This window comes from Mirounga leonina, unplaced genomic scaffold, assembly GCF_011800145.1.
Source record: "Mirounga leonina isolate KUSES-001 unplaced genomic scaffold, KU_Mleo_1.0 Mir_165, whole genome shotgun sequence".
NCBI lineage: Eukaryota > Metazoa > Chordata > Mammalia > Carnivora > Phocidae > Mirounga > Mirounga leonina.
Genome location: NW_023270415.1, coordinates 29,513,545 through 29,525,839, shown reverse-complemented (window position 1 = coordinate 29,525,839; position 12,295 = coordinate 29,513,545). Strand labels below are relative to the sequence as shown.

Here is a 12,295-nt window from a genome sequence, read left to right as displayed (position 1 = left end):
TTCCCTGTGATTTTGATAGGATTGTATGGAATCCGTAGATTGATTTGGGGGGAATATCACTCCCTTAACAATATTAAATCTTTTGACCCATGAGTATGGGCTATCTTCCCATTTATTTAGACTGGCTTAAATTTCTTTCAATACATTTTTGTTCTTAGAGTGTAAGTTCTATACTTCATTTGTTAAATTTATTATTTCTGCTGATATTTTTTTTAAGTGGCATTCTTTTTTTTTTCTTTAAGTTTATTTATTTTTGGGGGGTACCTGGGTGGCTCAGTTGGTTAAACGTCTGCCTTTGGATCAAGTCATGATCCCGGAGTCCCAGGATCAAGCCCCGTGTCAGACTCTGCTCAGTGGGGAGTCTGCTTCTCCCTCTCCCTCTGCCCCTTGCCCTGCTCTTTCTCTCTCTCTCTCAAATAAATAAAATCTTTAAAAAATAGTTTTATTTTTTTTAGTGATCTCTACACCCAACATGGGACTCAAACTCACAAGCCCGAGATAAAGAGTTGCATGCTCTTCTGACTGAGCCAGCCAGGTGCCCTCTGTTGCTATAATTAAAAGCAACTTTTTTTTTCTTAATTTCATTTTCAGGTTATTTACTATAATTATATAAATGTGATAATTTTTGTATATTGATCTTGTATCCTGCAAAGTTACTGAACTCAAGCATTTTTGTTGTTGTTGTTAAATATTTTATTTATTTGACAGAGAGAGACACAGCGAGAGAGAGAGCACAAGCAGGGTGAGTGGGAGAGGGAGAAGCAGGCTTCTCGCCGAGCAGGGAGCCCGATGTGGGGCTCAATCCCAGGACCCTGGGACCATGACCTGAGCTGAAGGCAGACGCTTAACGACTGAGCCACCCAGGCGCCCCTGAACTCACTTAAGCGTTTTAATAGTTTTATAGGCAGTTGCTTAGTCGAGATCATGTCATCTGTGAATATAGATAGTTTTACTTCATTTTCAAGATGGATGTCCTTTATTTCATTTTCTTGCTTAAGTGTCCTGGCCAGAACTTCCAGTAGAATTTTGAATAGAAGTAGTGAGAATGGACATCCTGTTTCCTGATCTTAGGGGGAAACCATTCAGTCTTTCACCAATAAGTAAGATGTTAGCTGTGGTTTTTATTTTTTATTTATTTTTTAAAGATTTTATTTATTTATTCGACAGATATAGCAAGAGAAGGAACACAAGCAGGGGGAGTGGGAGAGAGAGCTGTGTTTTTTTCATAGGTACTCTTTATCAGGTTGACGTTCTCTTATATTCCTAGTGTTTTTTTCTAGAAAAGGGTGATGAATCTTATCAAATGCATTTTCTGTATTTCTTGTGTCTGTTGTGATGAATATATGTTTTTTAGGCTTTTTACTGTTGGCATAATAATAATATATTGATTTTTGGATGTTCAGCCAACCTTGCATTCCTGGAATAAACCCCACTTGTTAGTGTTAAATAATTCCTTTTGTATGTTGCTAGGTATGGTTTACTAGTATTTTATTGAGGATTTTTGTGTCATATTTATTCTGGAGATATTAATCTGTAATATTTTGGTGATATCTTGTCGATTTTGGTATTGGAGTAATACTGGCCTCATAGAATGAATTAGATAGTGTGTCTTCTTCTTCAGATTTTTTTTTTTTTAAGAAAAGTTTATAAAGAATTGGTATGAGTTCTTTAAATATTTGGTACAGTTCACCGGTGAAGCCATCTGGGCCTGGAGTTTTCCTTGGGGGTAGTATTTTGTTTACTAATTTAATCTCTTTACTTGTTAGAGTTCTTTTTCACATTTTCTATTTATTCTTAAATCAGTTTGAGGATTTGAAGTCTTTCCAGGTATTTGTTCATTTCATCTAAGTTCTCTAATTTGTTAGTATGTAATTGTACATAGTATCCTTTATAATCCTTTTTATTTTTATTGTTGGTAATAATGACCTTCTTTCATTCCTCATTTTAGTTCTGCCTTGATTTTTAAGCAAGCTTTTTAAAGCTTTATGTTTTAGAAATTTAAAATGATTGAGCTAATTTTTTAACAACCACATAGTATTCCATAATTAAACTATTTATGACCCATAACATTTATAAATAGTGCATCAGGTAGTATTTTTTAATATATTTTGGTATATTTTTGGTGATACTGTGTGTCTGAGGGGAAATTTTTAGTAGTTGATTTGCTAGGTAAAAAGGATGTCGTGTTTGTTATGATCAATATTAGTAGTTATTAACAAATCTCCCTGAGTTTACACCAGTGTGTATGAGAGTTGTTTTGAATCTTGCCAGCACTGAGAATAATGTAACTCTTTTATATTTGCCCCTATGATTTGTGAACATTTTTGTCTTACTTTGATTTACACTCAATGAGATTAAAGATTTTTTCATATGTTGGCTATTTATATTTATATTTATCTAGAACTAATTTTTATATCCATTACTCTTTTTTATTGGGTTATTGATCTTAACAAATGTTTTGTTATATTAAGGAAAGTAGACCTTTGTCATATGTCTTCTAAATATGTTTTCCCTGTTTATGGTTTCTTTTAACCTCGTTGGATATTTTTGTTCTGTAGAATTTTTATATTTTTATGTGGTTAGATTTATCTACCGTTTCCTTTCTGGCTGTGGCTTGTATCAAGTTCATGTTCCTTACTACTGTCCATTGCTGCCTCCTGTGTTATTAGGCTCTGTTAGGCTTAAAGAAACATACATGCTTGGTTTACCTCAGTTGATGGCTTTTATTGTAAAAATTCATAGAGAATAGGAAAAATAGGATCAGCCAGATAATCGGGTTGTGGTGTTGGGACATAGAGAGTCTGGGAATTAGTCCATAGGTCTCTTCTCTGCAGGTAGATTAATAGAATATCCAGAAATTGTCTCCTTGGAGTGGACCTTGTTATACCATGAACTCAGGGAAATATTTGAAAAAGACACCACTTCAGAAGCCTTGGAGAATGGCTGAAATACGTGTGATGTTGATGGATGAAGGTGTTGTAGGATAGGGCTAGGCATTCCTGGAGGGAGGGGTATTTGAACAAAGACAACAAAAGAACAAAGACAAATGCTGATTCCCTGGATTTCTGGGTCTGATTTAAGAGGATTAAGGATGGGGAAAGGTCAGTTAGTGTCCAGAATTCTTGAGAGGATGCTTGGACTTTATTTGATAACCAGTGGGGAGCTACTGGAAAGGTTTAGAGTCGGACATTCATTTAATAAAAATTCATTTGTGTCAGGAACTGTTATAGGCACTTAGGGATATATCACTGTGCAAAATAAACCAAACAAGGAAAAAAAAAATTATTCCTCCTGTGTAACTTACGTTCTAGTGGAGAAAGAGAATCAATAATCATTATGCATAGTATGTATTTTTTTTTTTTCTTAAAGATTTTATTTATTTGACAGAGAGAGACACAGCGAGAGAGGGAACACAAGCAGGGGGAGTGGGAGAGGGAGAAGCAGGCTTCCCGAGGAGCAGGGAGCCCGATGCGGGGCTCGATCCCAGGACCCTGGGATCATGACCTGAGCCGAAGGCAGACGCTTAACGACTGAGCCACCTAGGCGCCCCTGCATAGTATGTATTTTTATAGTGTGTTAGTTAATGTTTGCTATCAAAGCATCAAATAGAGCAGAATCAAGGAGAGTTGTTACGTGTGTGGGGGGGGGCTGGGAAAGAGCATAGTTGTGATTTTAAATGGGTAGTCAAGGTAGGCTTCAGTGAGAAGGTGGCACATGATAGAATCTGGTACTACATTAACGAGAACAGTCTAGGAAGCTAGGTTCTTTGACACTGAATGGAGAGAGGGGGTGGAGAGTCTGGAGGTAGGAAGACCATCTGTATGAACTGATTCGATGCTTCAGTTGGAAGTGGAATTTCTTTTCCCCTTGGTTAGCAAAGAAGTCCAGTAGTTAACTAGCCTGATAAGCTCTACTTTGTTTTTTTTAGGTTTAGGAGAGATACAGTTTCTAAACTGTTATTCTTTATTACCAGTAGCCCAGTGTTTCTTTAAGTGTATTCATGAACTAACTATATCAGAATCACTTGGGATACAAGTTAAAAATGTAGGTGGCCGGGCCCTGCCCTAGACTGATCTTGGAGGTAGAACGGGATAATGGTTAAGACACAAGCTTGAGACAGTCTGTTTGGCTTCAAATCTTAAATCTGTTTCTTACTTGGCGAGTGTTCTTGGGCAAGATATATAACCTTTCTGTGCCTCAGTTTCCTCATCTGTAAAATGGGAATAATGATCATGGTAATGATAGTATTTATTTCATAGTGCTGTGAGGATCAAATACATTAATTTATGTGAAGCGTTTAGAACACTGTCACATTGTAAGCATTTAGTTTTAGATGCAGTTGTTTTTGTTTTTACCGAACTGTAATCTCTGAAGGTGAGGCCCGTAATCTTCATTTTCAGTAGTCCCCTTGTGTGGCTCATTTGCCCATGTTCTACAGGATATAATGTTAATACTTCCAAAGCTATAGTAATAATGTGTGGTGATTTTTGTTAGAATATGAGTCAATTAATGTTTTAACTTTCTAGATAGAGTGGTTTATTAGCAACAAATGCTATTATTTATGGGGTGCCTATGCTAAGCATGTTCTAGGCTATTTGCAACATCCCTGTGGAGAGAGGTAGATATTAATTAGCCCACTTTTACAGGCGAGAAAAACTGAGGCTTATGCTGGTGAAGAAACCTGCCAAAGGTGAGACAGCCAGTGAGCCATGGAATTGTCACTGATGTCCCCACTCTGCCTGATTTCAGAGCACTTGCACCTTCCATAACATCATGTTCTAGTTACTCAGCCTTTTTCTTTGCAAATGTATACTTTACACTCCGATGCATTTGTGCGCATACCTCCCCGCTGCCATACTGGAGATAAACCTCATTGGGCATGCTGTATTTGTGGTAGGTGAGTTGCATCATTCTGCGTGATTGAGAACTGAAGAAAATTTTGTCTTTACGAGATGTGCTAGAAGCGTTTCTGTTTGCAAGTTTCGCACCTCACAGCTCATGACTGAGGTGGTAAAACGAGCATGCCCTGTGTGGTAGCCAGCCTCCGTGATGGTTTCCGGTGAGCCTGGTATTCAGTGTTCGTAGAGTCATCTCCCAGATGGCACCAGGTTTAGCATATGGCAGAAATGATGATATGTGATGTCCTTCTTTTTTTTTTTTTTTTTTAAGATTTTGTTTATTTATTTGACAAAGAGAGACACAGCGAGAGAGGGAACACAAGCAGGGGTAGTAGGAGAGGGAGAAGCAGGCTTCCCACGGAGCAGGGAGCCCGATGTGGGGCTCGATCTCGGGATTCCAGGATCATGACCTGAGCCGAAGGCAGACGCTTAACCAACTGAGCCACCCAGGCGCCCCATGTGATGTCCTTCTAAGATTCGGTTGTAAAAGACTGGCTTCTTTTTCTTTCTCTCTCTCTGTCTTTCTCCATCTCTTGCTCTAGGGGCAGCTAGCTGCCATGTTGTGAGTGGCTCTGTGGAGGGGTCCATGTGGGACCCCCAGCAGCTACGGGAGAGAACTTGGAAGCTTACCTCTCGGTAAGGACCTCGGAGGTTGCAGCCTGGCCGATGCCTTGCCCGCGATGTCATGAGACACCCTGAGTTAGAAGCACCCAGCGAAGCTGCTCTCTGATACCCAGCCTTCCCAAACTGTGACATAATGAATGGTTGATGTTTTAAGCTCCTGAATTTTGGAATAATTTGTTTAAAAAGCCTCAGATAATTTGTAGTCTGAAGTTCTGAGTTTTGCGCCTTTATTCCCAACATCCTGGAGCCCCTCAGCTGTCATACATACATTCACACACACATATTTCACGTGGTTGCCTAATTTACTTCTGTTTTGTGTTGCTTTGTTATCTAGATCATCTCTGCTTTCTCCCTTTCTCCCCACTAAGCATGTTGTTGACTGGCTTTCTGGTGCTAAGATATATAGAATAGAAAGTATATCACTGTGGTACTCAGCACAGCACTCAGTAGACCGCTGGCTAGCCGGCTGGAACGAAGTGACTCTTACCCATTTCCAAGGTGCTGCATGGTGAACTGTCCTTTACCCAGCGGCCAGAAGGAGCCCTGATGCAGGTAGTTCCATAAAGTGGCTTCTGGTTTCTGTTGTAAAAACTCCATTGGTTTTTAGCTGAGAGTGTTGAAGGCATCACATTGTCTTCTTGCTTTTCTCCCTCTGCTAGTTCTTAAGCAGCAGAGTAAATCTAAAGAGAAGTCAGTTGGAACAGTGTTTCTGTTTTTGTTGAAAAGTAAGAGAATGTGGGACGCCTGGGTGGCTCAGTCGGTTAAGCGTCTGCCTTCAGCTCAGGTCATGATCCCAGGGTCCTGGGATCGAGTCCCCGCATCTGCGGGGAGCCTGCTTCTCCCTCTCCCTCTGCCTCTCTCTCTCTCTCTCTCATGAATAAATAAAATCTTTAAAAAAAAAAAAAGAAAAGTAAGAATGTGGCAGAGAAAAATCGTTAGGGCTCGGATCAGCTTATTTAAAGCAGTCATCTGCCTGTTAAATCAAGTGTTACCATGGTGTCTGATCTTTCTGAGCTCGTCTCTTTGTGTCATCGTGCCCTGTACAGTGACTGCCTTTGATTCCTACTTCTCAAAATTCGGAGGCCAGCTTTCTCCCGAGGATTCTCTCTCTGAATCAGATCCTCTTACGGAGGAGAATCTAAATTTGAATCGCTCTCTGTTTTGATCAACATGCTGGTTAAATGTTTAGAACCCTACTTAATGGAGATATTGGGGCCTCGCTTGCCTCCTTAGAAACCCACAGAAAGCAACAAGGGCTGCCAGTGTTAATTGTATCATTGGGCTGTGATGGGTCTGCCATCTTGCTAGGCTGTTTTCACTGAATTTTGCCAAGAAAAAAAGACTCTGAGGAGCAGGTATAGGCCTCAAACTTGGTGCCCTACTTCTGTATTGAATAGATTGTCAGTTTCTGTTTATTTTTATATATTTTTAAAAATATTTATTTGACAGAAAGAGACACAGCGAGAGAGGGAACACAAGCAGGGGGAGTGGGAGAGGGAGAAGCAGGCTTCCCGCGGAGCAGGGAGCCCGATGCGGGGCTCGATCGCAGGACCCTGGGATCATGACCTGAGCCGAAGGCAGATGCTCAACGACTGAGCCACCCAGGCACCCCTCTGTTTATTTTTAGAAAGATGTTAGACCACTAGCCAGTTTGCGAGCCACCTTCACCTGTGGTGGGGGATTCTTTGATGGTGAAAGTACTCCATAAATTTGTAGCAGCTTTGGCTAAGAAGCCGATATTCAAATCACTATGTTTTTGTTTTTGTTTTTTAAATACATGAGAGAAGTTTAACTAGACTGCTTGTTTAGTTGTTTACTTTGCATTAATAATGGAGCTTTTAAGTCATTTCTTTTATCATGAGCGCAGCCCTGCCCTGGAAACTCTATATAAGTGTGCTTTGTGTGGTGGTCCTTCAGAGACTTATGAAGCCTTGATAACAGTCCAAGCAGGTGAGTTTCAGTGCCCTGGGTCTTTTTCCCTGGGCAGAATAACAGAGTAGGTGAAACATGTTTTTTTTAAATTTAAGTTAATAGGTGATTTTTTAGTGCAGTAGTAGGTTTACAGAAATTGAGCACATAGTACAGAGAGTTCCCATATCCACCCTCCCTTCCCCTTTCCCTTATTATTAACATCTTGCATTTGTGTGGTGCATGTTCTAATTGATTAACCAATATTGGTACATTATAATGAACTAAAGTCCCTAGTTTACATTAGGGCTCACTCTTTGTGTGGTACAGTTCAGCGAGTTTGGACAAATGCCTAAAGTCATGATAGTATTGTACAGAGCGGTTTCAGTGCCCTGCAAATCCTCTGTGCTCTGCCTGTTTATCCCCGCCTCCTCCGGAACCCCTGGCAGCCACTGATCTTTTTAGTGTGTCCCTCGTTCTGGCTTTTCCAGAATGTGATACAGTTGAAACCATACAGTATGCAGTCTTCTTCAGACTGGATCTTTTCACTGAGCAATATGCCTTGAAGGTTCTTCCATGTCTTCTCATGGCTTAACAGCTCATTTATTTTTATTTTTATTTTTTATTTTTAAGATTTTATTTATTTATTTGACAGAGAGATAGAGAGCACAAGTAGGCAGAGGGAGAGGGAGAAGCAGGCTCCCCGCCGAGCAGGGAGCTGGACGTGGGGCTCGATCCCAGGACCCTGGGATCATGACCTGAGCTGAAGGCAGACACTTAACCAACTAAGCCACCCAGGCGCCCCTCATTTCTTTTTAGTGCTGCGTAATATTCCAGTGTCTAGATGTGCCACAGTTTATCCACTCACCTACTGATGGACATCTTGACTGCTTATGGTTTGGGGCCATTATGAATAAAGCTTCTATAAACATCTGTGTGCAGGTTTTTGTGTGGACCTAAGGTTTCAACTCATCCAGGTAAATACCAGGGAACATGATTGCAGGGTCTGAAATAGGTTATTGGCCTGGCGATGGTGCACTCTTGTTCCCTGGGGACTGTTCTCTCACTGACCATGGCCTCCCTGCTGTGCCGGCCTAACCAGTCCACCTCTGCCAGGGACTTCTTATTTTTCACTGGAAACATTTTCTGAACAAGTGTGGACACAGAGGTCTTGACTGTGTTCTCAGGAAAGACTATTTAAAATGTTTAAGAGCAAATACTCCTCACTTGTGGTTGCTGTGCTATCTCCCCCAGTTGCTCCAATTCAGACTTCTTATTTTAGTCTTTCTGGTAGTAATTTGAAGTGTGAATGATTGTCTCAACCCTTAAAATTATATGATCTTTTTTTTTATTGTGGTAAAATCTATATCTAACACAAAATTTGTGATTTCTGTTAACCATTTTTTATAAAGTATTTTTATTTATTTTTGCACGAGAGAGGGAGAGAGAGAGAGAATAAGGGGGGGAGGGGCAGAGAGAGAAGCAGCCTCCCGCTGAGCAGGGAGCCCTACTCGGGACTCGATCCCAGGACCTTGGGATCATGACCTGAGCTGAAGGCAGACGCTTAACCAACTGAGCTACCCAGGCGCCCTCTATTAACCATTTTTAAGTGTACAGTTCTACAGCACTAATTACATTCATATTGCTGTGCAACCATCACACTGTTTTCCAAAACTTTTTCATCCAGGGATACAGTCATTTTAAAAGAGGAACTTCAAAAATCCATCTGAAGCTCTCTTTGGCAAAGTATTTCTATCAGTCAGCTTCCTCTAAATTTTGCTGCAGTAAGGACCTCCAAATCTTGGTAGCTATCAACAATTTTATATCTCCCTCATATTAGATAAATATCATTTTCATTTGGCTGGAGCTGAGTCACACGGCCACATGTAATGGTAGGGGAAGTTGGGAAATGTAGTCTATCTATGTGTGCAGGAATAAGGAAATTTATTCAGTGATTAGTCAGCGGTCTTACCCGTATTAAGTACAATTATTGAATCAGACGCATAGCTCTTTATTTTGGATCTCTCAGAGACAATAGAACAGAAATTGCATGATTTCATAGTTCTGGATACTTCTCAGGAAAGCATTTTTCTACTCTATGCTCCTTTCCCATTGCACCTTGAGTTACCCTATCCTTTTACCACTGAGACATAATTGGAATAAATAAAACTGTGTGCTGTTTTGATAAATACCTGTTTGGTAATGACTTTTTCTAAAACTGAGAAAAGTCAGTAAGAAGCCTTAACAGTAAGTAAAGTTGTTATTAAGTGAGATACTTTTTAAAAAATCCCTGGTTGGCCTCCAGTCTTGTATCAGAAGACCAGCTTGCTTTAGAAGCCTTCCAGCTACTGATTTGGTTTTAAGATAATGGGCTCTCCTTGAATTTACTTGTAGCATTGGTATTCTACTATTGTCTTTAAAAAAGGAAAATACGTGAAATTTGTAAATAGAGATGGCTTTTCTTAACCAGAGTAGCAAGTTCAGATAGAAATGCTATACACTGGGGCACCTGGGTGGCTCAGTTAAGCGTCTGCCTTCGGCTCAGGCCATGATCCCAGGGTCTTGGGATCGAGCCCGCATGGGCTCCCTGCTCAGTGGGAGGCCTGCTTCTCCCTCTCCCACTCCCCCTGCCTGTGTTCCTGCTCTCGCTCTCTCTCTGTCAAATAAATAAATAAAATCTTAAAAAAAAAAAAAGAAATGCTATACATTTTAGCATAAGACTATTTCTTAGTAAAATTTAGGAAAAAATGGGCAATATTTATGCTGTGTGCTTTTTTTTCCCCCTGGGTGCTTTTATAATGGTTGATCCATCAGATATACCTAATTAACCTATTATAGTTAGAAGCAAGCTCGGCTGCCTAAATGTCTGGCTTGGCGATAGGATATTTTGAGCATGTTTGGTATGCCTCAGCTTGCGGATGATTGAAGTTCCTACTCAGATATTAATTTTCAGTAAGTGTGTGCTGTTCTGAAGCAACTCTCATTCCCTTAAGGAGAACTGTTTCATTTGAGCCTCCAGTTGCTGAAAATAGCCGTGTAAGCACTGTGGAAGTTTTTCCAAATTAAAATTTGATCCATCAGTTCATTTATTTCTTTTAGGGTTCTGACCGTCGGTTGTGTTTATAGACCCCAACAGAGCTCTCTTTAAACTCTCTCAGCAAATTGGAAACATTTAGCTTGGGTGCAAAACCTCTTTATCTTCCAGTACTCTGACTATGGAGACCACTGTGCTCTTACATACATCCTTAGTACTTACTCGTAGATGGAATGGCCTTTCCTTCCCTTATTACGGAGCCATTTTTCTAGGCTGGTTATACTATCGAAATTCCAGACTCAAGAAGTAATTATCCTCTTGAAAAGGCCCGGCAGGTGTACACCCTGTCGGTGACATAGCCAGTTCTGTCTTCTGTCTGAACCTGCTTGCTTTGTGCACTGGTAGAAGAGCAGGAAAACAGAAATCAACACCAAAAAGCAAAACCCCTTTGGCGACAAAGTCTCTTATATTTCCAAAATGTGTATTTGGAAAGTGCTAGGGCCATGTAGAGTGACAAATATTTAGAATTTGTCCAATCTTTTATTCTAAGGCCAACTTAGCAGCTGCTGTTTAAAGCAAGCTTCAGTAAACAACTGATGTTGTCCATAGGGCAGAGTCTCAGGCCCCACCCGGACCTCCTAAGTCAGAATCTGTAGTTTAACATACTCCCCAGGTAGTTTGTGAACATATTAAAGTTTGAGCGGCACTGGATGGAGACCTTTTACCTGAGCCCATAATCCTAGACACCACTCATCATTGTGAGGGGCCATCAAACTTTAACTCAAACTATTTATAAAGTGAGAAGTCTGCAGTTAGAAATGAATTGTCTGGGTACGTGGAGCATGTTGAACTATTTTGTATTGTTTTCTGGCGTGCTTCTCATGAAGCCTCTTCAGTCTGAGAACAGTAGTGGCAGCAACACGTCCTGTGGATGAGAGATGACCTCCTTGAAAGAGTTGAGACCTTTTTGTACATTTAGGAGTCCCAATTTCTGACTCCTTGGTGATAGAAAATTCAGGCGTTCTTGAGATTTCTCAACAGGTTGTGGTGTTCTCAGTGAAGGGCTCACCCAAAACATATGTGTGGAAATAGGCTGAGAGAAGAAATGAAGTCTCACTGTCATTATAAGTGTAACTCTTGCTCTTTTAATATGTCAAAAAACATTTCTTAGGGAGAAAAAAAGGTCCCTGGCTTGTCTGTTGGACATGAACTTCAATTTCAGTTCTTTTGAGAGAGCAGAAAATCGTTCACCTAGAATATTAGCTCCTGCCACATGATAATTTCTTCGCAAGTCAGTGGGTCAAATACATGGATTTGTACTTTATCGGAAGTCGTTTATCACTTAGAGTATTTGCATTTAGGTCTCAATAATTTGGATATGTTTGCTGATTTATGCCTTTTTACTCTGGAGATGGGGTGCCACGGAGGATAGTGTTTTCTTTCTTTTTTTTTTTTTTTTTAAGATTTTATTTATTTATTTGAGAGAGAGAGAATGAGAGAGAGCACATGAGAGTGGGGAAGGTCAGAGGGAGAAGCAGACTCCCCGCTGAGCAGGGAGCCCGATGCGGGACTCGATCCAGGGACTCCAGGACCATGACCTGAGCCGAAGGCAGTTGCTTAACCAACTGAGCCACCCAGGCGCCCAGGATAGTGTTTTCTTGTACTATGCTACAACAGACTTTTCTCCTCCTGGGGTAAAAAAGTAAAGTAGGGAGAGAGTAATGGCATTTCCATAGCGGAGTATTTCCTAAAATTCTCTTGTGGTTTCTAATCTGAGGGCTGACACCCGCGCCCCCCCCCCCCCCCCCCCCCCCCCCCCCCCCCCCCCCCC

At 40.8% G+C, this 12,295-nt stretch overlaps 1 protein-coding gene across 2 annotated transcripts in view; it reads left to right on the top strand.

Annotated features, from left to right (window-relative positions):
* The window catches only part of TPD52 (tumor protein D52), a 109,180-nt gene that overhangs the window by 46,649 nt on the left and 50,236 nt on the right, over positions 1-12,295 (top strand). The window lies entirely within an intron of this gene.